Below are 23,313 nucleotides of genomic sequence, written 5' to 3'. Positions count from 1 at the left end.
AATAGTGGATTATATATATTAGAGTTGTCAGGTAAAAATATAGAATGTCCAATTAAATTTGGATTTCAGGTAAACAACAAAAATATTTATATATGTCCCTCCCAAATATTGCATAAGACATACTCAGACTAGAAAGATTATTTGTTGTTTTCTTGAAATTTATATTTAACTGGACATTCCGTACTTTTATTTACTGACACCTTAATGTGGTGAGCAGAATTCTAAAAACAGCCCCCCAGGAGTCCGTATCCTAATCTCTGGAGCCTGTGAATTTGGGAAGCACCCTGCTGGAGAGGCCACGGCATAGCTGTGGGGAGGCTCAGGCTTCAGTTTTTCCATGCCCACCATTTGCCCCTTTGCCTTTGACGGAGTTTCACCAAGTTGGCCATGCTGGTCTCGAACTCCCGGCCTCCCCAAGTGTACTTTGACCAGCAGGGTATGTAGATGCCCATGCTCCCCATGCTACATGTTCCCAGGTTCTGTCCCATGGTGCAGGCGATGGTCTCCCTCTGGGCTCCGGGTCCACCCCCCTGGCCTAGTTCTCCAGCATCTGCTCACAGGTTCGAACGACATCACTGAGCTTGAGGCGAGCATAGCCCACTCGCTTCGGGGCCTTCCGACAGTCCTTCCTGGAAGGGCAGCTGGAGCCCTCACGGGGCTGTCGCGCGGCCACCTGGGTGAGGCAGCGGGTCTGGGCGGACAGCTCCGCCTCCACGTGCTGCACGGAAGCGGTGAAGGCCGCCGCCGGCCGGTCTAGAAGCCGCTCCTTGGTTTTTCCCTTGGACAATTCTGGGATCACCCTACCTGCATTCTGAAGGATGGCGCCGATTTCCCGTTCGATGTCTTCCAGGGCGCGGAGCCGCTCGTTCGCCGGGCTGGAGCTAGCCACTGCCACTCGGGAAATCCTCCTCGGGGGTTTCTCCTGAGAAACGCGACGCTTGTTCCGGAAGTGGCTGTCGGTGTGCGCCTGCGCAGAGGGCCTCAGCGTTGCTTTAAAGCTAAGTTATAGACTGAATGGCTCCCATCGTTAGCCTGGCCGATGCCCAGAAATGAGTGGGGACAGCCAGCCTGTGAGCTAGCAGCAAGGTGGAATCGGCCATGCTAGACTTCTCTCGCTGTTACGATCTTTGCAAAGGTGTTTACACTAGAGGGCTACTTCTGCTGGCCTAGGGACCCACACTGCTCAGAGATGGTGGAGATTGAGCCATGTCAGGTGGCCATCCACACGGGCCACCCAAGTGGCTCCTCAGAAGGAGGGTCACACCATTTACCCCACCCAGCTTCCTTTAATTCCCACAGGAAAATTCCGCCTTACTTCCACGATCAGGTCCATGATCCAGGGAGTCAATGCCCAATTTTCTCTGTGCTTTCTTTGACCTAGTAGTTAAAATCATAAGCTCTAGAGGCAGATAAACTTAGGTTTCCTGGTTCTAGAGTTAACTGCCTCTCTAACTTTCAACAAGTTGTTTAATTTCTCTACGCCTCAGTTTCCACATCTGTAAAACGAATTATAACCAAACTCATAGTGTATTGTAAGAATTAAATAATGTAGGTAAGGTGGGGCAGCTCAGACCTGTAATCCCAGCACTTTGGGAGGCTAAGGTGGATGAATCACTTGAGGCCAAGAGTTCAAGAACAGCTTGGCCAACATGGGGAAACCCCATCTCTACTAAAAATATAAAAATCAGCCAGGCATGGTGGTATGTGCCTGTAACCCCAGCCACTCGGGAGGCTGAGGTAGGAGAATCGCTTGAACCTGGGACATCGAGGTTGCAGCCAGCCAAGATCATACCACTGCACTTCAGTCTGGGAGGCAGGGCAAAATCCCATCTCAAAAAATTATGAAATAATGTATAAATGCGGTCAGCCTCATGCCTGGCATGTGTTACATTTTTAATAATTGCCACCCAATATCATTATTGATATGATCATTACTTTGCTATGTTGTTATTGTGTTCCCTGATATTTCTTTCCTATAAGGCTATGAGCAGCTTTGGAGAGCAGGGACCATATTTTATTTCTATTAATTTTCCTGACTATCTACCATGATGTCTGGCACATAATAAATGCTCCATAATTTTTTGCTGAATGAATGGATCGATGAATCAGCAATTGCTTTGAAGTGTCCCTGCTGGAAAATATGTTTCTATGCTTTTTTTTAAAAAAAAAAAAAAAAAAAAGAAAGAAAGAAAAGAAAAAGTATGCAATGGGTTTGGGGTAAGGCCAGAGGTTTTTCTTTCATGTAGGTCTCAGACAATTGTTAGCATCCTTGTGAACTTGGAGAGAGAGAACTGGATGACATACCTTCCAGAGATAGCACATTAGGTGACAGAAAGCCAGCTCCGCTTCATTCTTATCCCTATGTAGTTTTTAAAAAACAATCAGCTGTACAACTACCCTGTCCAATGTCTTGCCTTCTCTCTGCTCATCGTCTGTTTCCCTAATTTATCCCCACCACCAAAGCAAGAAGACTGATCTTAAACTCATGGCTCTGTGGAGCTGCCAACATGAAGTTAGTTCACATTTTGCCTGAGGTGTTCTAGCCATGTGGATTCACTTGAACAACAGGAAAGCCAAAACCATTCCCAAAGGATTCTAGAAATGACTTTTGGAAGCACATTTAAAAAATTCCCAACTGGATGTGCCTGGAGTAAGAAAAGCCTGCAAACAAGTATAATCACCTTCAAAGTGAAAATCTCTCCTATCTCAATTGCATTCTTGAGGGGTTGGTGTTTCCAAGTGTCTGCTAAGACCCCCTACATTTTATGTGTATTATCACATCTCTAAATATTTAAGCACAATTCTCTATCTAAAAATGTTCCACATTTGCCATGGAAACCCTCCAGTGTTTCTAAATTAACATGTACTCTTGTGCGTGTGTGTGTGTGTGTGTGTGTGTGTGAAACAGAGTCTCACTCTATCACCCAGGCTGGAGTGCAGTGGCGTGATCTCAGCTCATTGCAACCTCCATCTCCCAGGTTCAAGTAATTCTCTTGCCTCAGCCTCCCAAGTAGTTGGGATTACAGGCACACACCACCACACCCAGCTAATTTTTTGTATTTTTAATAGAGATGGGGTTTCACCATGTTGCCCATGCCAGTCCTGAAATCCCAGCCTCAGGCGATCTACCCGCCTTGGCCTCCCAAAGTGCTGGGACTACAGGCATGAGCCACTGCACCCAGCCCACATGAACTTTATGAGGAGAGGTTCCTACATTGTTATCCTCGGAAAGGAAGTGTGTTTGTGTGTGTACACACACGTATGTGTGAGGTGGGAAGGCAGAGCTTATGGGTGAATTATCAAAAGATTTCACAGATTCTAGAAGCAGGTCACGTATCTCGTGATCTTCATGCTGGAAAGATTTGTTTGGTTCCTGAAAAACCCATCACCTATGCTTAAAGGGATATCCGCTCACCAAATATTCATTGAGCACTGCTATACACAGGACTCTGGTAAACAGTCTAGAAAATAAAGAAGCCTCTGGATGGGTAAGAGTCCAGTTGAGGCCGGGCGCGGTGGCTCACGCCTGTAATCCCAGCACTTTGGGAGGCCGAGGCGGGTGGATCACGAGGTCAAGAGATCGAGACCATCTTGGTCAACATGGTGAAACCCCGTCTCTACTAAAAATACAAAAAATCAGCTGGGCATGGTGGTGCGTGCCTGTAATCCCAGCTACTCAGGAGGCTGAGGCAGGAGAATTGCCAGAACCTAGGAGGCAGAGGTTGCGGTGAGCCGAGATCACGCCATTGCACTCCAGCCTGGGTAACATGAGTGAAACTCCGTCTCAAAAAAAAAAAAAAAAAAAAAAAAAGAGTCCAGTTGAGTATAATTATCCAAAGTACAAGAAAAGGCAGAAATGATGCTGGTTGTAGCGTTGAATTGAGAGTGATTATTTCTGGCTTGAATGAGCTGGAAAGGCTTCAGAAAGAAGTGAAATTTGAACTCAGTCTTGAAGAATGGGTAGTTTTGTCATTAGTGGAAGAGGAGGGATATGGTGGAAGAACTTTCCCAGAAGGTAGATCAAGAAAGAACAAAGGGCAGAGCTGGCAGGTGACTCAGGGATACACTCAGGCCTGTTTGTTCCAAGCAGAGCTTTTACATTGGGAAGTAACAGGAGGAAATTTTGCAAGGTGGACATGAGTGTCTAGGAAAGCACCATAATGGCAGTAGTACTAAACAGGACTCATTGGTTTGTAGTGTGTAAAAATAAAATTAATTAATAATGACTTAGCATCCTTCAGGAAAACAAAACAGAAACTCTCAAGCTTTAGGAAAGTAAGGCGAAGGGAGGCTCACTTAGCTTGGAAATACATAGAGGCAGTTCAAGGTATCAAGATAACCCTAAGAGAGGATGGAATAGGGGCCAGGTGCGGTGGCTTATGCCTGATCCCAGCACTTTCAGAGGCCGAGTGGGTGGCAGGCAGTTCATGAGGTCAGGAGTTCAAGACCAGACTGGTCAACATAGTGAAACCCTGTCTCTACCCTGTCTCTACTAAAAATACAAAAATTAGTCAGGTATGGTGGCACACACCTGTAGTCCCAGCTACTCAGGAGGCTGAGGCAAGAGAATCGCTTGTACCCATGAGGCGGAGGTTGCAGTGAGCCGAGACCACACTATTGCACTCCAGCCTGGATGACAAAGTGAAATGGAAAGAAAAAAAAGAGAGAGAGAGAGAAAGAGAGAGAGAGAGAGGGTGTAATAGGGATTCAGTGGCTCTAATACTCCAAACTCTCCTCTATTTCTTTAACTTTCTTCCGTTTGGTTATTTGTATTCTCTTTTAATACACCAAGTCGTTGCCTGTAGCCCCAACTTTTTAATTTAATATAATTTTTTATATTTTATTATTTTATGTTTTATTTGAGACAAAGTCTCACTATGTTGCCCAGGCTTATCTCAAATTCCTATGCTCCAGCAATCCTCCCACCTTGGCCCCAAAAAGTGCTGTAACTATAGGTATAAGTCACCTCACCAGACAGCCCCAATTTCACAGTCCTCTCTTATTGTGATTTCAGAGGCAAAATTGCCTCTTGTACAGCTCCAAACAAAAAATACAAGAGTGGCGTTCTGATTGCTGTGGCTTCAGTCACATGACTACCCTAGTTGAATCACATGACAATGGGAAAGGAGCATTGTTATGTTATTGGTCAGCCCTGTGTCACACGCCTACTCTGTGAGCCAGGAGGAAGCTTTGTGGACAGGCAGGGGCAATAACCACCAGCCTTCATTGCACCATGCTAAGAGTTTTATTCTTTCATGAATTAATTCACTCCTTCACATAGTCATTTCTTCAGGTTTTTTCTTTTGAAAAAGGGTCTTTCTTTCTTTTGAAAAAAAACTAGCAAGGCTGGAGCGGAGTGGCACAATATGGCTCACTGCAACCTTGAACTCCCAGGGTGAAGAAATCCTTCCACCTCAGCCTCCTGAGTAGCTGGGACCACAGGTGTGTGACACCACACTGGCTAATTTTTGTATTTTTGGTAGAGACCAGGTTTCACCCTATTGCCCAGGCTGGTCTTGAACTTCTCAGCTCTTATCTTGGCCTCCCAAAATGTTGGGATTACGAGTTTGAGCCACCACGCCCAGCCTGACTTTTATCTTATAGACAATGGAAAATTATTAAAAGATTTTTCGGGGCTGGGCGAGGTGGCTCACGCCTGTAATCCCAGCACTTTGGGTGGCTGAGGCGGGTGGATCACCTGAGGTTGGGAGTTGGAGACCAGCCTGACCAACATGGAGAGACCCTGTCTCTACTAAAAATACAAAAATTAGCCAGCATGGTGGCACATACCTAGTCCCAGCTACTCGGGAGGCTAAGACAGGAGAATCGCTTGAACCCAGGAGGCAGAGGTTGCAGTGAGCAGAGATTGTGCCATTGCACTCCAGCCTGGGCAACAAGAGTGAAATTCTGTCTCAAGAAAAAAGATAAAAAAAAAAAGAAAGAAAGAAAAGAAAAGAAAAAAGACTTTTTATCTAGAAAGTAACAGAGATTGTAGCGGTCTCCAGGACGCATTAGAATGGAGAAGAAAGCCACATGACAACCACACAAAAAGTGAGGAAGCCTGAACCAAGGTAGGACAGGGAGGGAAGAAAGGAGGTGACGAACTGGGTGCTGAGAGGTGGATTATCACATCATGAAATGGCCCAATCGCCCTCTCTTCAGTAAAGGTCCCATGTATTCCATAAGATTACTGGGGCCTTGGCTGAACTTCAAATTTTTTTTTCTTTTTTGCTTACTGTCTCTTGCCTAGAACTCCAAAATTTGACCTCTGCACTAAGTTGTTTTAGGATCCAAAACATGATATAGTGCGGAATGGAAAGTGTTTTATACAAGAACTTTAAAAAATGTCCATGAATGTCTAATGCAGTGTACAGATTCATCAAATGTCAGCAAATTCGTGATGACCTTGTAGCCAGAACACCCATCTCCTGTCCCCATGCCAGAAATAGGCACAATTCTGGCTGGACTTTACCCAGCAGCATAACTGTAAGCTGAAATTCACTACCCTCGGTATGCCCACAATCAAGGGTTTTGAGCTGTACTTGAGATGAGGCCAATATGACGGTGAAATTGTTAGGGAAACAGGAACATAGGAGAGCCAGGGTGACATCATTTTCAAATCAACTCCATCTTGAAACTAGCAAGGCACATTCCTTGCCAGTCACAACCTGTGGTCATAACATGTTTACCACCAAGGAAACAGCTTAATCACGCCTGCAAGGCCAAACTCCTATGACAACAAAATGTCCAGATGTCCCGATATTGCATAACAATGTATGCTTTTAAGGTGACTGTAGTTATGCTTTTGATGTACTTACGCACTAAAATGCCAAGGATAACTTTCTTTAAATCAACAAAGTAATAAATGTTAGGGTGTCAGCCCACCCACGTGTAGATATAACTTAACTTAGGTTTTACATAGATAAGATCCCTATGTAAGAAGAGTTTAAAACAAAGATGGTGCATTCCTTGTCTTGCTTTCTGAGGACACTCTCACTCTGTAACTGAGTAGCTTTCAATAAACTATCTCTTCTTGCTATACTCTGCAGCTCACTTTGAATTCCTTCCTGCGAGAGATCCACGAACTCGAGGCCTGAATTGGAACCCTTTTTCCCGACTGGAATATTTTCTCTAGATACAGGCATTTCCTTTATGAAGAAAGAAATCCTTTTACAGCTTAAGCCTCAGGAAAATGAATGTCTGTAAGGTAGTTTCCTTTAGTTTTTGTTCATGTCATTACAGAATGACATGATTGGGAGGCGAAGGCTTTCTCCTGAGTTTTCTGCAAAAAGAAAAGGTTTGTTACCATTTGCAATGGTGAAAGTCCCACTAGCTATGTGACTGGGCGAGTCACTTCACTGCTCCAGGGTACAAACATCTCTTATGTAAAATGAGCATTAGATCATCTCTGAGCAGGTTGACCGTATAATTAACTTTCTAGAGTGAAAGCCGGTACCTTTGAAATTACACCAAGACAACAGGCATAAACTGGGGCTATCTGGAAAAACTGGAACATATGGTCATCTCTCTCTAGGAAGTTTTGAAGCTCTAAAGTGGTGTGGTTCTCAGGTTCATTGTCCACACCCAAAACTATTCCTTGGTATGGTCTTGACGTTATAAACTTCCCTCTGGGCAGGATAAGCTTATTGTGTTTTAAGGACTAGTTTAACTTAGTGGAAATGCTCATCTCTCCCTTAGCTACAACAGAGGTACATACTCGGGCTTGGGTTGCTGCTAGGGAATAGTCAGCTCTGCCATGTCTTATCTGAGTAAAATCAAACTCCAGATGTAATCTTCTCCCACAAGGGCTGATATTCAGATCCTGAGAGAGAATAATTTTTATCCACAACTGGGGACCTGGGGATCACGAGCCAGTTCTAATACTTTTCTGTTCTAGGAGTGATCTTTGCTGAGCATGGAGGCTCACACCTGCAATTCCATCACTTTGGGGGCAGAGGTGGGAGGATTGCTTGAGCCCAGGAGTTTGAGACCAGCCCTAGCAACACAGGGAGACTCTGTCTCCAAAAAAAAAAAAAAGGGGTCATTTAAAATACCAAAATTCTTTTTTAAAAGTGTTTAAAAAGATTGTAGTAAAGTCTGGCTGGGTGCAGTGGCTCATGCCTATAATCCCAGCACTTTGGGAGGCCGAGGCAAGTGGATCATGAGGTCAGGAAACCAAGACCATCCTGGTTAACATGGTGAAACTCTGTCTCTGCTAAAAATACAAAAAAATTAGCCAGGCATGTTGGCATGCTCCTGTAGTCCCAGCTACTCAGGAGGCTGAGGCAGGAGAATCGCTTTGAACCCAGGAGGCAGATGTTACAGTTAGCCGAGATCGCGCCACTGCACTCCAGCCTGGTTACAGAGTGAGACTCCATCTCAAAAAAAAAATTGTAGTAAAGACTGGTGTGAATTGTGTGCATATATCACTGTCTTTCAATTGTGGCAATGATAATAACCACAATTTAATAATTGTGGTTATTATCCATGATTTGGTTATTATCTATGATAATAACTATGATTTTTACTATCCCTATAGCAAGAATCAGGCTTCCCATTGGAGGAATTATGGAAGAAACCCATGAGCAGCTGTCTTTTTTACCTGCATATTGACGGCAGGAGCTGAAATTTTCATTTTAGGGCTAACCTATTTCACTTATTAATACATTCATTCAGCAAATATTTTATGATTATAAACTATGCACCAAACATTGCGTGGGAGACCCTGAATGAAGTGGGAAATACAAGTGAAATAAATGGTCAAGACTGGGCTTGGTGGCTGGCACCTATAATCCCAGCACTTCAGGAAGCTGAGGCTGGCAGATCACCTGAGGTCGAGAAATGGAGACCATCCTGGCTAATAGGGTGAAGCCCCATCTCTACTGAAAATACAAAAATTAGCTGGGCATGGTGGCACATGCCTGTAATCCCAGCTACTTGGGAGGTTGAGGCAGGAGAGTCCCTCAAACTCGGTAGGTGGAGGTTGTGGTGAGCTGAGATCACGCCATTGCACTCCAACCTGGGTGACAGAGTGAAACTACGTCTCAAAAAAAAAAAAAATTGAGCAGTCAATCGATGATCACAATATAACATAATTGGTGGAATAGAAATCTCAACAAAACACTGAAGGAACACATATTTTGTGAGATAGGTTATTTCTGTCTTTAAATAGTTTTCTTGCCTACGTCATTTAAAATGACCTCAATTCATGAAAATGCAGGGATATAGCTAACCACCTGGCCATCCATTTCTACTGTGCTTTACAACCCAGAGGAGTTGGGTAAGATTGAATTTCTTGTTGGTGGTTCTGGATTGACATGCAATGCAGTCACACCAAAGTGACATCATATATGTATGAATCTCATCTTGCTGGAAAGAATCTCAGTCTCATCCATACTTTGTATCTTTTTTCATTTTTTAAATTTATTTCCTTCTCTGTTTGTTCATACACACACTTAGTCACACATCTGGTGCCTTTCTGGGACACATATTCATCCCTGCCTTATTCACTGTTTCACACGCTCACTGTCCTGAGCACATTCACATCCCTATCACTCATGCTGTCGAAGCCTCTTCCACACTGAATTTCTCACTCTTAAATACACATGACCTCAAGTTTGTAATTTTCTACAGATGCTCTCTGTCCCTGGAGACAAATTCTCTCTCCTCTGAGCACAGGGCTATTCTCCAACAGTCTCGCTTTCAAGGGCACACACCCACATCTGCAGGCACTCACGCTTTTGTGGACAGCCCCTCCCACACCTCAGGCGTCTCACTGGTGATCGGAGTAGGGACAGGAGACAGGATGGGTGGAGGAGATACCAGTAAGTCATCTGTCCTCCACCCACATTTTCTTTCTTAATTTGTTTTCTTGAATTTCTTCCTTCCTTTCTGGTAAGCAGGGAGAGAGCTTGCTGAGTAGCACGGTAGGACTCTTTCCAAGTGTCATTGTAGTGCTAAGGATGAATGAAGGGGAGAAGGCGTCTCTTAGAGGGTATCATTGGAGGAGGCAGAGAAACATTTCACTGTCCCCAAAGAGAAAGACCAGTCTCACTAAACAGCTACTCTTTAAGAATTCTTACCACTGCGCCATTTTGTTGACATAAGGCACTGTGTCTCTATGAAACAAATTGGAACTCTAGCAGAGAAAACATATCAAATTATTTGAAAGCCTAAACATTTTAGGCTTTGAAGCCATATGATCTCTGCTGCAACTGGTCAACTTGGCCATTATAGAGTGAAAGCAGCCATAGACAATATATAAATCAATGTGTGTGGCTGTGTTCCAATAAAACTTTATCTGTAATGCTTTCATTTTTCTTCAGAATGAATAATTTTTATTTTTGCCATTTGCTAAAAGTTTCCATGAAGAGGAACAGTCTGAGTTGGTAACCAAATTTTTTGAAGTCTTGCTTAGGCAGGGCTAATACAATTTTTTTTTTTTTAAAGCTTTATTTGCCGGGCACAGTGGCTCATGCTAGTAATCCCAGCACTTTGGGAGGCTGAGGTGGGCAGATCACCTAAGGTCAAGAGTTCGAGACCAGCCTGGCCAATATGGTGAAACCCTGTTTCTGCTAAAAATAAAAAAATTAGCCAGGTGAGGTGGCGGGACCCTGTAATCCCAGCTACTTGGGAGGCTGAGGCAGGAGAATCACTTGAACCTGGGAGGTGGAGGTTGCAGTGAGCCAAAATCATGTCAATGTTCTCCAGCTTGGGCAACAAGAGTGAAACTATGGCTCAAAAAAAGAAAAACCCCAAAAACAAACAAAAAAGTAAACTTTATTTATAAAAAAGGCAATGGGCTGAATTTGGACCATGGTCTCCCATTTGCAGACTCCCAATCTATGTAAACAACATCATGTTTTGCTTTTTTTTTTTTTCTCTTTTTTTGTGGTTATCATTAACTTGAAAATGGCTAGATAACTTTTTCATCAATTTTGGAAGTTTTATTTATGATGGCCAGACATAAAAAACTGGATATATACTTCGAAAACAAAATACTCTTTTGGTGACCCTAGTGCCATGATGAAAGGTAAGGGATAATTGTCGACCCTGTCATGGCCGCCTCCAGGGGCTGGGGTGGAATGAGTGCTGGGGTTCTGCTGCCAGCTGCCAGAGACAGCTGGTGTAACAGACCCAGGGGCTCTTTGGAGCCCGGGGAGGCAGTGGTGCCCGTGACAACCTGGAAATTTCAGGAGGCAGGCTGATGCGCCAGGTGGGAGAGGAAGAGGCAGTGGCCCTGAGTGGCCCAGGAATGTGGTGAGCGTGGTGTTTGTAGACCTGTCAGGCTGGCAGATCCCAGTGAGCAGTAGAGTCAGGGACAATGTTGTCCACCTGACCCCATGCCATGGGGTGAACCTGGAAGGCGCCTGTGAAGCCTTCCTAGCATGCTCCACCTGCCATGTGCATGTGAGCAAAGACCACCTGGACCTTCTGCCTCCTCCTGAAGAGAGGGAAAACAGCCTGCTAGACGTGGCCTCCCTCCTCCAGTCGAGCTCCCCGCTGGGCTAGCAGATTGTGCTGACGCTGGAGCAGGAAGGAGCAGAATTCACCCTGTGTGGACTGCCATGTCCCCAAGCCCCACTGACATGGACAGCTGGGCCTTCCCAGACTGTCATAGCCCCAGGGTCGAGGCTGAAAGAACAGCCAAGTGTCAGCCCAGCCCAGATCAGAGCACATACAGACTGGAGAGAGAACGAAAGCCTCCAAGAAGGACAAAGACTCCTCCTTGAGAGAGATCCCATTTCCAAGCTCTGGTGGGGACAGGGCTCCTAGTGGGGTGGCCTTCCCCAAATCCCTGAGAATAGAGTGTGAGTAACGTAGAGTCAGATTGGAGCTGCAGTAAAACTATGCCATGGGCCTCGAAAAAAAGAGAGAGAGACATTATTTTCTAGAATATGCAGTGACTATCACATGACAGGAACAAGTAAACAATTGATCCAGTTATGAGCCCCAGTTGTATTTTCACCAGAATCAGGCTGCTGCTTCTTCGGTAGGCAACTCTCTGTAGGCTGCTCCTGGTGTGAAAGAAGCTAACGTGCCATGGGAACGTGCCCCAGGACAGACGAGTGGGGATGCTGGCAGTGGGTGAGACATTCATTGCTCATGTTCAAAGCAAGGCTGAGGAACAACTAAAAGTCTAGTTCTGACTCTAGCAATCGATGGTCCAATTAAGGTTTAAAATTTTTTTCTGCTCCAGGAAAATGTCATCTGAAAGTGTCTGCTTCTTGAGCCAACTAGCTATGGGATACAGAGATGGACACTAGAGAACAAAAGCACTAGAGATACACAGTATAGGTTGTAAGGCCAGTTGCTTCCAGGGAGCTTGGACACGCCCACTTCTGCACTCAGCACTACTCTCTGCACTCAGCACCCAGCCTGCCTTGGAAAACCCCTCTGCACTCAGCACTAAGCTCTGCACTCGGCACCTAGCCTGCCGTTAGAAAATCCCACCTACCTACCAATAGCAGCCTGCCCCGACCACGCCCTGTTTCCCTGCAACCAATCAAAGGCCTTCACTCCCTATAAAACTCCCACGCCCAGAAGAGTCAGGCATAACTTCCCTGGTCTCTTTTCCCGGAACCACAGAACCTCGCCGGGAGCTGAATAAATTGGCATTTAATCTTTTTCTGCAGGCCTCAGTTTCCTCATTTTAAACTCAGCAATAACCCTTACATAGGTAGTTTCGGATTTGCATGTTGTTCCACTCTTTGTTAACTTTATTTTGCTCTTGAAACGCTATTTAAGTTTGGTAACCATTTTTAAATAATAGAATAGAGTGAACTTTTACAACGAATTGGCTAGATACATGCATCATGACATATTTAAACAATATATTGTTAAATGAATGAGAAAAGCAGATTGCAGAGAAGTCATTATAGGAAAATCTCATATTTGTGTATGTCTGTGTGCACATACTTAGATACACATACACATTTGCCTAGAAAAAAGTTCATAGAAATACATGCAAATTTTGAACAGGGATCATTTCTGGGCAGCGTGGGACGACCAAGGAACTCTACTTTTTCCTTACCTGTTTTTCTTTCTCTCTCTTTCTCTTCCTCTACATGAACAAGTATCAGAATTTTAATTCAAAAGGGCAATGAGGATTTTTCCATTTAAAGTACTTGTGAAAAATTTAGCAGTTATGACTTGAATTCTAAAAGGAGGAATTATCCATATGTTGAGACTAGAGAAAAGAAAGTCTTACTGTTCCATGTCTTCTTTGCCATTTCTGCATGGGTTGTTTGGAGTACAGCACATTTTCTTTCTCTTTTTTTTAACATGGAGTCTCACTGTGTCGCCCAGGTGCTGGAGTGCAGTGGCACGATCTGGGCTCACTGCAATCTATGCCTCCTGGGTTCAAGCGATTTTCCTGCCTCAGCCTCCTGAGTAGCTGATATCACAGGCGTGCGCCACCACACCTGGCTAATCTTTGTATTTTTAGTAGAGACAGAGTTTCACCATGGTGGTCAGGCTGATCTTGCATCCTGACCTTGTGATACCCCTGCCTTGACATCTCAAAGTATTAGGACTACAGGTGTGAGCCACTGAGCCTGGCCTCTTTCTTTCCTTTTTTATTTCTTCCTTTATTTTTTTTTTTTTTGAGATGGAGTCTCACTCTGCCGCCAGGCTGTTGTGCAGTGGAACAATCCCGGCTCACTGCAGCCTCCGCCTCCCGGGTTCCAGCGATCCTCCTGCCTCAGCCTCTGGAGTAGCTGGGACTACAGGCACGTGCCACCACACCCGGCTAACTTTTTGTGTTTTTAGTAGAGGCGGGGTTTCACCGTGTTGGCCAGGACGGTCTCGATCCCCTGACCTCGTGATCCTCCCACTTAGTCCTCCCAAAGTGCTGGGATTAAAGGCGTGAGCCACCACGCCCTGCCAGGAGTACAGCACATTTTCAATGACGATTCAAAAAGTGTGTTTTATCAAGCAAAAGGATAACTTTCTCCTTGCAATATACATTAGCTATGAATGAACAGGTGACTCATCATATTAAGCAGAAAAAAGATAGATTTTGAAAGCAGTGTGCTGGGCAGTTTTAGGTAAATCACTTAACCTTTCTGAAAGCCGGCTTCCTGATTTCTGTAACAGTGTTAATAATACACACCTTCCAAATGTATGAGGATTGAATGACAGTGTATGTAAAACACCTACCAGAGCTTGACATACGGTAAATGCTAAAAAAACAGTTACTTTCTTTCCCATTCTCACTTTTTTTTCCTCCTCCAGCAACAGCTCTCCCAAACAAGAAGCAGCAGCCCTGGGTTCTGCTGCCATTTCAATAAGTCCCATTGCGTATTCTTCTCCACATCATAAGCCATTTGCCTTCGCTTTCTTTCTCTGAGAAGGTAAATACCCAGACGGCAAGAATATACTGGAGCAGGAAACAGATGGCAATCAGTCTGTGCTTTGAATGGCCAATATAACTTTATTTTAAAATGAAACTCTAGAAATAACATTTGAAATAATCCAGTTACTCTTGATAATATCATCTTCAAAAAGGAAACGAGTCAGGGAGGTCTTATTTTAAATCCGAAATTTGGCTTACTGCATGTAATAGGATTTCCCCATTATTTCCCAGTTTCTCACTGAATCACCATCCCCTGGCCAGGCTCTCCTATACCCAAAAGACTGCCAAGATTTTATAAAGTCCTGTTTCTTTCTATCAATGAAAGATTGCCATTTTGATGGGTGCGTATTTCCTGATTCTTTGTGTTCTACGTGTCACTGTCTTATGGTATGCGTTGACATATTACATCTCCCTACCAGGGATGATGGGACTTTAATTGTAGATAAAGGTATTATTACCAACTATGTGATTTTTCTTTTTCTTTCCTTTTTTTCTTTTTTCTTTTTTTTTCAGATGGAGTTTCACTCTTGTTGCCCAGGCTGGAGTGCAGTGGTGAGATCTTGGTTCACTGCAACTCCCACTTCCCAGGTTAAAGCAATTCTCCTGCCTCAGCCCCAAGTAGCTGGGATTACAGACATGTGCCACCACGTCTGGCTAATTTTGTATTTTTAGTAGAGATGGGGTTTCTCCATGTTGATTAGGCTGGTCTCGAACTCCCATCCTCAGGTGATCCGCCTGCCTTGGCCTCCAAAGTGCTGGGATTACAGTCGTGAGCCACCACACCCTGCAAATGGTTCTGTGAGCTCCTTGAGGAGATATAGTGTTTTATTATGCCACTGAAGTGTGTTACAGCGATTGGAGGACTGTGGACCTTAATAGGCACTTGCTGAATAAATGAGTTAGTAAATGAATTAATTCATGGGTAGTCTATTAGTTATCTATTGCTTCATAACAAATTACCTCAAAGCTTAAAGGGACACAACAACAAACTTTTATTATCTCCAATAGTTTCTGTGAATCAGGAATTCAGGAGCTTAGCTGGGTAGTTCTGCTTCAGGGCGTCCCTGGGAGGTTGTAGTCAAGCTGTCAACTGGGGCTTCAGTAAACTGGGGGTTTGGACTGGAGCATCGCATTGCAAGCTCACGTGGATGGCTCTCAGCAGGAGGCTTCAGTTCATTTCCACAGTGGTACTCATGACATGGCAGCTGGCTTCCCCCAAGTCAGCGATCTGAGAGACAAAGAGAAAGTGCCGTCATGAGCAAGCCACGGTGTCTCTTTTTTTGAGATGGAGTTTCCTCTTATTGCTGGAGTGCAATGGCGTGATCTCAGCTCACTGCTACCTCTACCTCCTGGGCTCAAGCGATTCTCCTGCCTCAGCCTCCTGAGTAACTGGGATTACAGGCATGCACCACCATGCCTGGCTAGATGTGGGTTTTCAGTAGAGACGGGGTTTTACCATGTTAGGGTGGTCTCCCACTCCTGACCCCAGGTGATCCGCCCACATTGGCCTCCCAAAGTGCTGGGATTACAGGCATAAGCCACCGTGCTGGGCTCATGGTGTCTCTTATAACTTAATTTCAGAAGGGACATGACATCACTTCTGCTGTGTTATCTTGGATACACTGATGACCCTGGCCCAATGTGGAAGGAAAGTTACACAGGGTGCGAATATCAGGAAGTGGAGATCATTGAGGGTCATGTTGGAGGCTGGTTACTGCAGGCAAGTATTCTCAATGTTCCAAAAATCCTCCTAAGTAATATTCTCTTTTATCTACTTATAAGGCCATTTCTGCTCATACATGAGTTATTCAAAGAATGAACAAGAAGGAATCATGTAGGGTCTGGACAAAGCCTCTCTAATTACTGGAAATTATTTTATTTATTTATTTATTTATTTATTTAAAGAGACGGGGTCTCGCTATGTTGCCCAGGCTGGAGTGCGGGGGCTATTCACAGGCGCAATCCCACTACTGATCAGCACAGGAGTTTTGACCTGCTCCGTTTCCGACCTGGGCTGGTTCACCCTCCTTAGGCAACCTGGTGGTGCCCCGCTCCCAGGAGATCACCATATTGATGCCGAACTTAGTGTGGACACCTGATCGGCATAGCGCACTACAGCCCAGAACTCCTGGGCTCAAACGATCCTCCCACCTAGCCTCACGAGTAGCTGGGACTACAGGCACACACCACTGCACCCAGCTGGAAATTATTTATTTATTTATTTATTTATTTTAGACAGTCTTGCTCTTTTGCCGAGGCTGGAGTGCAGCAGTGCCATCTCAGCTTATGCTGCAGCCTCCCGGGTAGCTGGGACCACAGACATGCACCACCATACCTGGCTAATTTTTGTATTTTTCATAGAGAGAGGGTTTCATTATGTTGGCCAGGCTGGTCTGGAACTCCTGACCTCGAGTGATCCACCCACCTTGGCCTCCCAAAGTGCTGGGATTACAGGCATGAGACACCATACCTGGTCTATTTATTTTATAATTAATGAGAAAAGTGAGTGAGAGAGTGTGTGTGTGTGTGTGTGTGTGTGTGTGTGAGAGAGAGAGAGAGAGAGAGAGAGAGAGAGAGAGAGAATTTTCTTGGTGAGGGAGATTAGAAGAGGGAAAGACACATTTCTATTAGCAGTATTGATTTAGCAGCACTGGATGGGTTGGTCCAACAATGAGGTGTGAATTGTTACTGGTTCTAAAGGCTCACACTTGATAGTTATACATTTTTGCAATTTATGGATATCAGACATTTAATCCAAGAATACCCTGAATGAATGGACAGGTAAAGAATGACCACTACAGCCAGGTTGATTGTTATAGTCAGGAAACTGGGCAAGCAATGGAAATAACAACAATAAAAATAGTCCTGTGAGGTTCTTAAATAAATGATGTTCAGCCCAGAGCTAGAAAGGAATTCAGTCAAGCACATAGCCAGTGAATATAGCTTGCAACAGGTTCTGCCAACAGCAATTCTGCTAGTCAAGCTCCTTTGCCTTTTTGTGTGTTTAAAACATGAATTAGCCTAATTCATATATAACCATAAAGCAAAGGTTTGAAATGGTTTATTTTTTTGAGACAGAGTCCATAAAAGGACTGTCCCCCGGGCTGGAGTGCAATGGCACAATCTCGGCTCACTGCAAACTCCACCTCCTGGATTCAAATGATTCTCTTGCCTCAGCCTCCCGAGTAGCTGGGATTACAGGTGCCCACTACCACACTCAGCTACTTTTCGTGTTTTCAGTAGAGACGGGTTTCACCATGTTGGCCAGGCTGGTCTTGAACTCCTGACCTCGTGATCCGCCTGCCTTGGCCTCCCAAAGTGCTCAGATTACAGGTGTGAGCCATCATACCTGGCTGAAGTGGTTTCTTTTCACGGAAGATGCACTTGCTCATGGACAATGGTTTTTCATTTCCCACATTTTACTTTGACAGCCTAAGCCTGCCTTCCTCCTCTGGACTTTCACTTTCTCTAGTCTCACTTTCCCTGTCGGGCTTATCTTTATCTTTCCAATCCCTTCCTTAATAGCTCCTAAATCTCATTACTCAGCCAAGCTATATTGCAGTGAGATAATAAATGTCTTCAATTCGATATGGGTGAATCTTCCCACATCAGAAGGTTTGCACAAATATCTCAAAGTGTTTTCTTCTTCTGAACAATCCTAGATGTTGGGGGGAAAAAAATCTCAGTTCATTTATCAGGTAGTTTCAACTCAAAAACCTCTGGTTATTTTAGAGAAAACAATTCATTTATTCATCTGATTAATTTACATATTCAGTGACCCAGATTTTAAAAAAAATCAGTATTGTCTGATAACCACAAATTCAAGAACATTTTACAAGATTTATAATGAATGATTCTTTACAGTAGATATAAATAGTTCCTTAATATGTACCTGATTGTCTTCCACCATAATGTTCACGCATATATATATATACACACACACACACACATACATACATATATGTATATATAGTTGTGTTGTTATTGTTGTTGTTGTTTTTGGAGAAGGAGTCTCACTCTGTCGCTCAGGCTGAAATGCAGTGTGATGATCTCAGCTCGCTGCAACCTCCGCCTCCTGGATTCAAGTGATTCTCATGCCTTAGCCTCCCGAGTAGCTGGGACTACAGGTGCACACTGCCATGCCTGGCTAATTTTTTGTATTTTTTTTTAAGTAGAGACAGAATTTCACCACATTGCCCAGGCTGGTCTTGAACTTCTGAGCTCAGAAAATCCACCCACCTTGGCCTTCCAAAGTTCTGGAATTACAGGCATGTGCCACTGCGCCCGGCCAACATTCATTTATAAACACTGTATCAACCAAGGCAGTGTTTCTAGTAGGATCTAGGAAAACAAAAATGAATAAGGCATGATTTTTCTTTTATTTATGGAGTATCTCTTTCCTTTCTTCTTCCATTGCCTTTTAAAATATACATTTCTCCTCGTTTGCTCACAAGGTAGATCTGAAAAAATGTACCAGAACAAGTATCATTTAAAATTATTAGTTTTTAAATCGAGTGTGTTTCTGATGCTTGGAAAAGTCACAATCTGCAGCTCCACCCCACACGTCAATTCTTATGTACGTTCCAGGGGTGGGCTTAGAGGTTGATTTCTCCCTGGCTAGATGCGCGTTTCCCATGCCTCACATTTCTAACAAGGGGTGACACTCTCCACTCCAGAAGAGAAGGATACTTTTCATTCAATTGCTTTCTCTGTTCCTTACTGGCTTCCCTCCACAAGGAAAGTAACTTAGCTGGTTGAAAACTCTGGGTTAAGGATGAGTGAGTGTGCACCTCTCCATCTCCGGCTTTCCCTGTGTTGCCGACCACCCACGTGCTACACCTGTTCTGGATTTCTACTTTCTTCAGGCAACAAGCCCAGTGCAGGGAGCACTAATTGTTTAGCATCTCTGTTTCCACTGAGTGAGTAAATGTAATTTGTGATGAGCAGGAGTTGGAAGTCATTTTGCCTTTGGGTCCAAGCCACTTTCTCTGAACCATATCAGCAACAAAGCTGACATATTGAAACCCATTTGATTTCTGTGTCTATTTTTCAATGGGTCGCGAACACACTAGAGAAGCCCAGGTTCCATTGGATTATTTGGTAACACACTCTTATTACATCCCAAGTCTTCATGACTCTCCTTTCTCCATTCATTTTCTTGTCCTTCTGCTATTCCCATTACACACGTGTTGCATCTTTTGAAATTGTCCCGGCTGGGTGCAGTGGCTCACGCCTGTAATCCCAGCACTTTGGGAGGCCGAGAAGGGCAGATCACCTGAGGTCACGAGTTGGAGACCAGCCTGGCCAACATGGTGAAACCCCATCTCTACTAAAAATACAAACAATTAGCCAGGAGTGGTGGCAGGCGCCTGTAATCCCAGCTACTCGGGAGGTGGAGGCAGAAGAATTGCTTGAACCCGGGAGGCAGAGGTTGCAGTGAGTCGAGATTGTGCCATTGCACTCCAGCCTGGGCAACAAGAACGAAACTGTTTCAAAAAAAAAACAGAAAAGAAGAAAGAGCATAACATTGAGGTCAAGACGCAAAGGTAATCAGTCTGTAAGGACCACATTTTGGCTCTAAAATTTCCGGTAGTAACTCCTAAAAGGGGAGTCTGATTAATCCCAAGCTTCATAATTAATAATCAGAATATAACATATCAAATACTCTGAAGAAACACAACCACTACAAACATCCCTAAGAGACCGGAATGATATGTCTGCCCAAGATCATCCTAAAGATTGTCCAATGTGATATGGCGAATCACACTGCAGCATCGTTCTTAGCACCAGTGTGCTGATTCAGACCACAGAACTCTTCTGACACACCTCGCTCTCACTGGTGGTCTCGCATAAACTGAAATTCAGTTCGTGCAATTCAGGCCAAGGTGATACAGCTCAGAATCCTTATCTTCTGGCAAGCCTGCCTCCGTAAAGGGGTGAATTTCAGAGTAACTAGAGAAATGATTGAGCGTGTAGTCTTAAAACTACGTCTATCCTGAAAATTGCTTCTCTCCACAGTTGTTTATAGATGTGTGAGCTGAGATCGCTCAGGAGTGAGCTGCAATCAATGATGCAGTACCTAGTGGCTAGTGACAAGACAGTGGTCCTGTATGCCTCACCTTATGTGCATGTCTTTTGCCACCACCCCTGTGGTGAGCCACCTCTACACACTTATTCTATTTTATTAAATTTCTTGTGGGCTTTTCTGCCTCCAATCTGTCTGACATATTCCTCCTGATGAGCCTCACAAAACCTCCGTTGATTTTGCCTTCCTGTTTGTAGTGCTCAAGTAGCTTCCCTATTGCTTGAATAATAAAGCTCACAAACCTTGCCAGGAGCCATGGCGCCTGCCTGTAGTCCCAGCTACTCAGGAGGCTGAGGCGGGGGGATCGCATGAGCCCAGGAGGCAGAGGTTGCACTGAGCCAAGATTGTGCCATTGCACTCCAGCCTGGGTGACAGAGTGAGACTCCTTCTCAAAAATAAAAAAAATAAAAAATAAATAAAGCTTATATAAGCAGATGTCCTTCTTCATTCTTCGTTTTGACCCTATATAACTCTTTTCCTAATGTGTAATTGACAATGTCATTTGTTTGTCTACTTATTATGTCTTTCTCCCATAGATTGTGAATGTCAAAAGGTAGCTCGTGAGAAAGTTTAGTTCAGTGACTGAATAACAGATGTCATGCATGCTATCATATTAAAATGTTGAAATTGTTTTTATTAAGCATTGCAGCTCCTCTGTGCCTAGCCCAGTATGACAAATAGATGATGACTGGGAAATAAAGATGATTGCTGAATTTAGTTGACTGTGTGGCTTGTCGCCTTTCATGATTTGTAAAACTCTTGAGGGCAGCAGTGGTACCTTTTTTAAAAAATGTTTTATTTTGAGACAGGATCTTGTTCTGTCACCCAGGCTAGAATACAGTGGTGTGATCTTAGCTCACCACAACCTTGAACTCCGGGGCTTAAGTGATCCTTCTGCCTCAGCCTTCCGAATAGGTAGGACTGTAGGCGCACACCACCACACCCACCTGATTTTTAATTTGTTTTAGAGATGGGGTCTCACTGTGTTGCCAGGGCTGGTCTCGAACTCCTACCCTCAGGCAGTACTCCCTCCTGGGCCTTCCAAAGTGTTGAGATTACAGGTGTGAGCCACCACACCCACCCAGTGATACTTTTTTTTTTTTTTTTAAGATGTAGTTTTGCTCTTTGTTGCCCAGGCTCGAGGGCAGCAGCATGATGCAAACTCCGCTTCCCAGGGTTCAAGCGATTCTCCTGCCTCAGCCTCCTGAGTAGCTGGGATTACAGGTGCCCACCACCATGCCTGGCTAATTTTTTTGTATTTTTAGTAGAGACAGAGTTTTGCCATGTTGGCCAGGCTGGTCTTGAATTCCTGATCCTCCTGCCTTGGCCTCCCAAAGTGCTGGGATTACAGGCATGAGCCACAACACACGGCCCCCGGGGGTATTTTTATGCTGTTCTATATGACACGACTTTCACAAAATGGCACACATTATAGTGCGGATTATTTTTATAGAATCAATGGCTAGAACATTGGATTATGGAAGACACTTAGCTTTTATATCTTCTGGGAAACTAGTAGATAAAATACATATAATGGAAATTATGATATTTTAGGACAGATTATCACAGTGAGTAATTATACTATTACATATAATAAAAGCAACAACTTATAATGCACTATAAATATTAGGCGTGTTTATAGAATACTGTATTTTTTTGGCAATTACATTAGTTTGCAATGTTGTCAGACCGGTTATCCTCGTTTACTTCTAAAAGGAGCACGTTGTTATTTCTACTGTCTCTTTTCTGAGATCCAGTGAGTATTATACTTATTGGTTATTTATGTCACACCCACAAAAGTGTTTATATAAAAGATGTTAGCCGGGCGTAATGGCGGCTCACGCCTGTAATCCCAACACTTTGGGAGGCCGAGGTGGGCTGATCACAAGTTCAGGAGTTCGAGACCAGCCTGGTCAACATGGTGAACCTCTGTCTCTACTAAAAATACAAAAATTAGCTGGACATGGTGGTGGGCACCTGTAATCTCAGCTACTCGGGAGGCTGAGGCAGGAGAATCACTTGAAAACCGGAAGGTGGAGGTTGGCCTGAGCTGAGATCACACCACTGCACTCCAGCCTGGGCAACAAGAGCAAAATTCCATCTCAAAAAAAAAAAAAAAAAAAGGTGTTATTTTGGTTATTACAAGGTCCAAATTTGAATACCAGCATGGTTAGTGATCAGTAAAATGATGTATTGGAAAGAGCTTTGCCTTGAGCTTATGACTGAAGTAGTTTTAAATTGTGTCTTCACAATAGACACGTTTTGGTTTTGGTTTTTGGGTGAAACATGCAATTTTGTTACATGCATAGATTATAACATGGTCAAGTCAGGGCTTTTGAGGTATCCATCATGCAAATAACACATCAACTAATTTCTCACAATCTTCCTGCTTCCACTCCCTCACCTTCGGGGTCTCCATCACCATTCCACTCTCTATGTGCACATGTACACATTTTTTTAGCACCTACTTAGGAGTGAGAACAAGTGATGTTTGACTTTCTGTGCCTGGCTTGTTTCACTTAAGATAAAGACCTCCGGTTCCCTCCATGTTGCTGCAAAAGACATGAAGCCATTCTTTTTTATGGCTGGATAGCATTCCATTGTGTATATGTACCACATTTTCTTTATCTATTCATCTGTTGATGGCCATTTATTGTAAATAGTGCTGTGATAAACAAGGGAATGTAGATGTCTCTTTCATATACAGAATTCCTTTATTTTGTATGTATGTCCAGCAGTGGGATGTATGAATCCCTTGGTAGTTCTATTTTGAGGATTTTTTTTTTTTTTTTTGAGACGAGTCTTGTTCTGTTTCTAGGCTGGAGTGCAGTGGCACAATTTCAGCTCACTGCAACCTCCACCTCCCGGGTTC

The 23,313-nt window shown here is 44.0% G+C and overlaps 1 non-coding gene and 1 pseudogene across 1 annotated transcript; one reads left to right on the top strand and one right to left on the bottom strand.

Annotated features, from left to right (window-relative positions):
• Positions 1–412: 412 nt before the first annotated feature.
• Positions 413–1,333, bottom strand: LOC116525904 (annotated as a pseudogene).
• An 8,972-nt stretch (positions 1,334–10,305) lies between these two features.
• Positions 10,306–10,425, top strand: LOC116526197. Its single transcript, XR_004258015.1, has one exon. It is a non-coding gene; the product is annotated as a U5 spliceosomal RNA (small nuclear RNA).
• Positions 10,426–23,313: the final 12,888 nt, after the last annotated feature.

The sequence above is a fragment of the Sapajus apella genome, unplaced genomic scaffold, assembly GCF_009761245.1.
Source record: "Sapajus apella isolate SASKATOON/1434 unplaced genomic scaffold, GSC_monkey_1.0 scaffold49, whole genome shotgun sequence".
Lineage (NCBI taxonomy): Eukaryota > Metazoa > Chordata > Mammalia > Primates > Cebidae > Sapajus > Sapajus apella.
The sequence above is the reverse complement of the archived record's forward strand: the minus strand, read 5'-3'. Positions and strand labels throughout refer to the sequence as shown.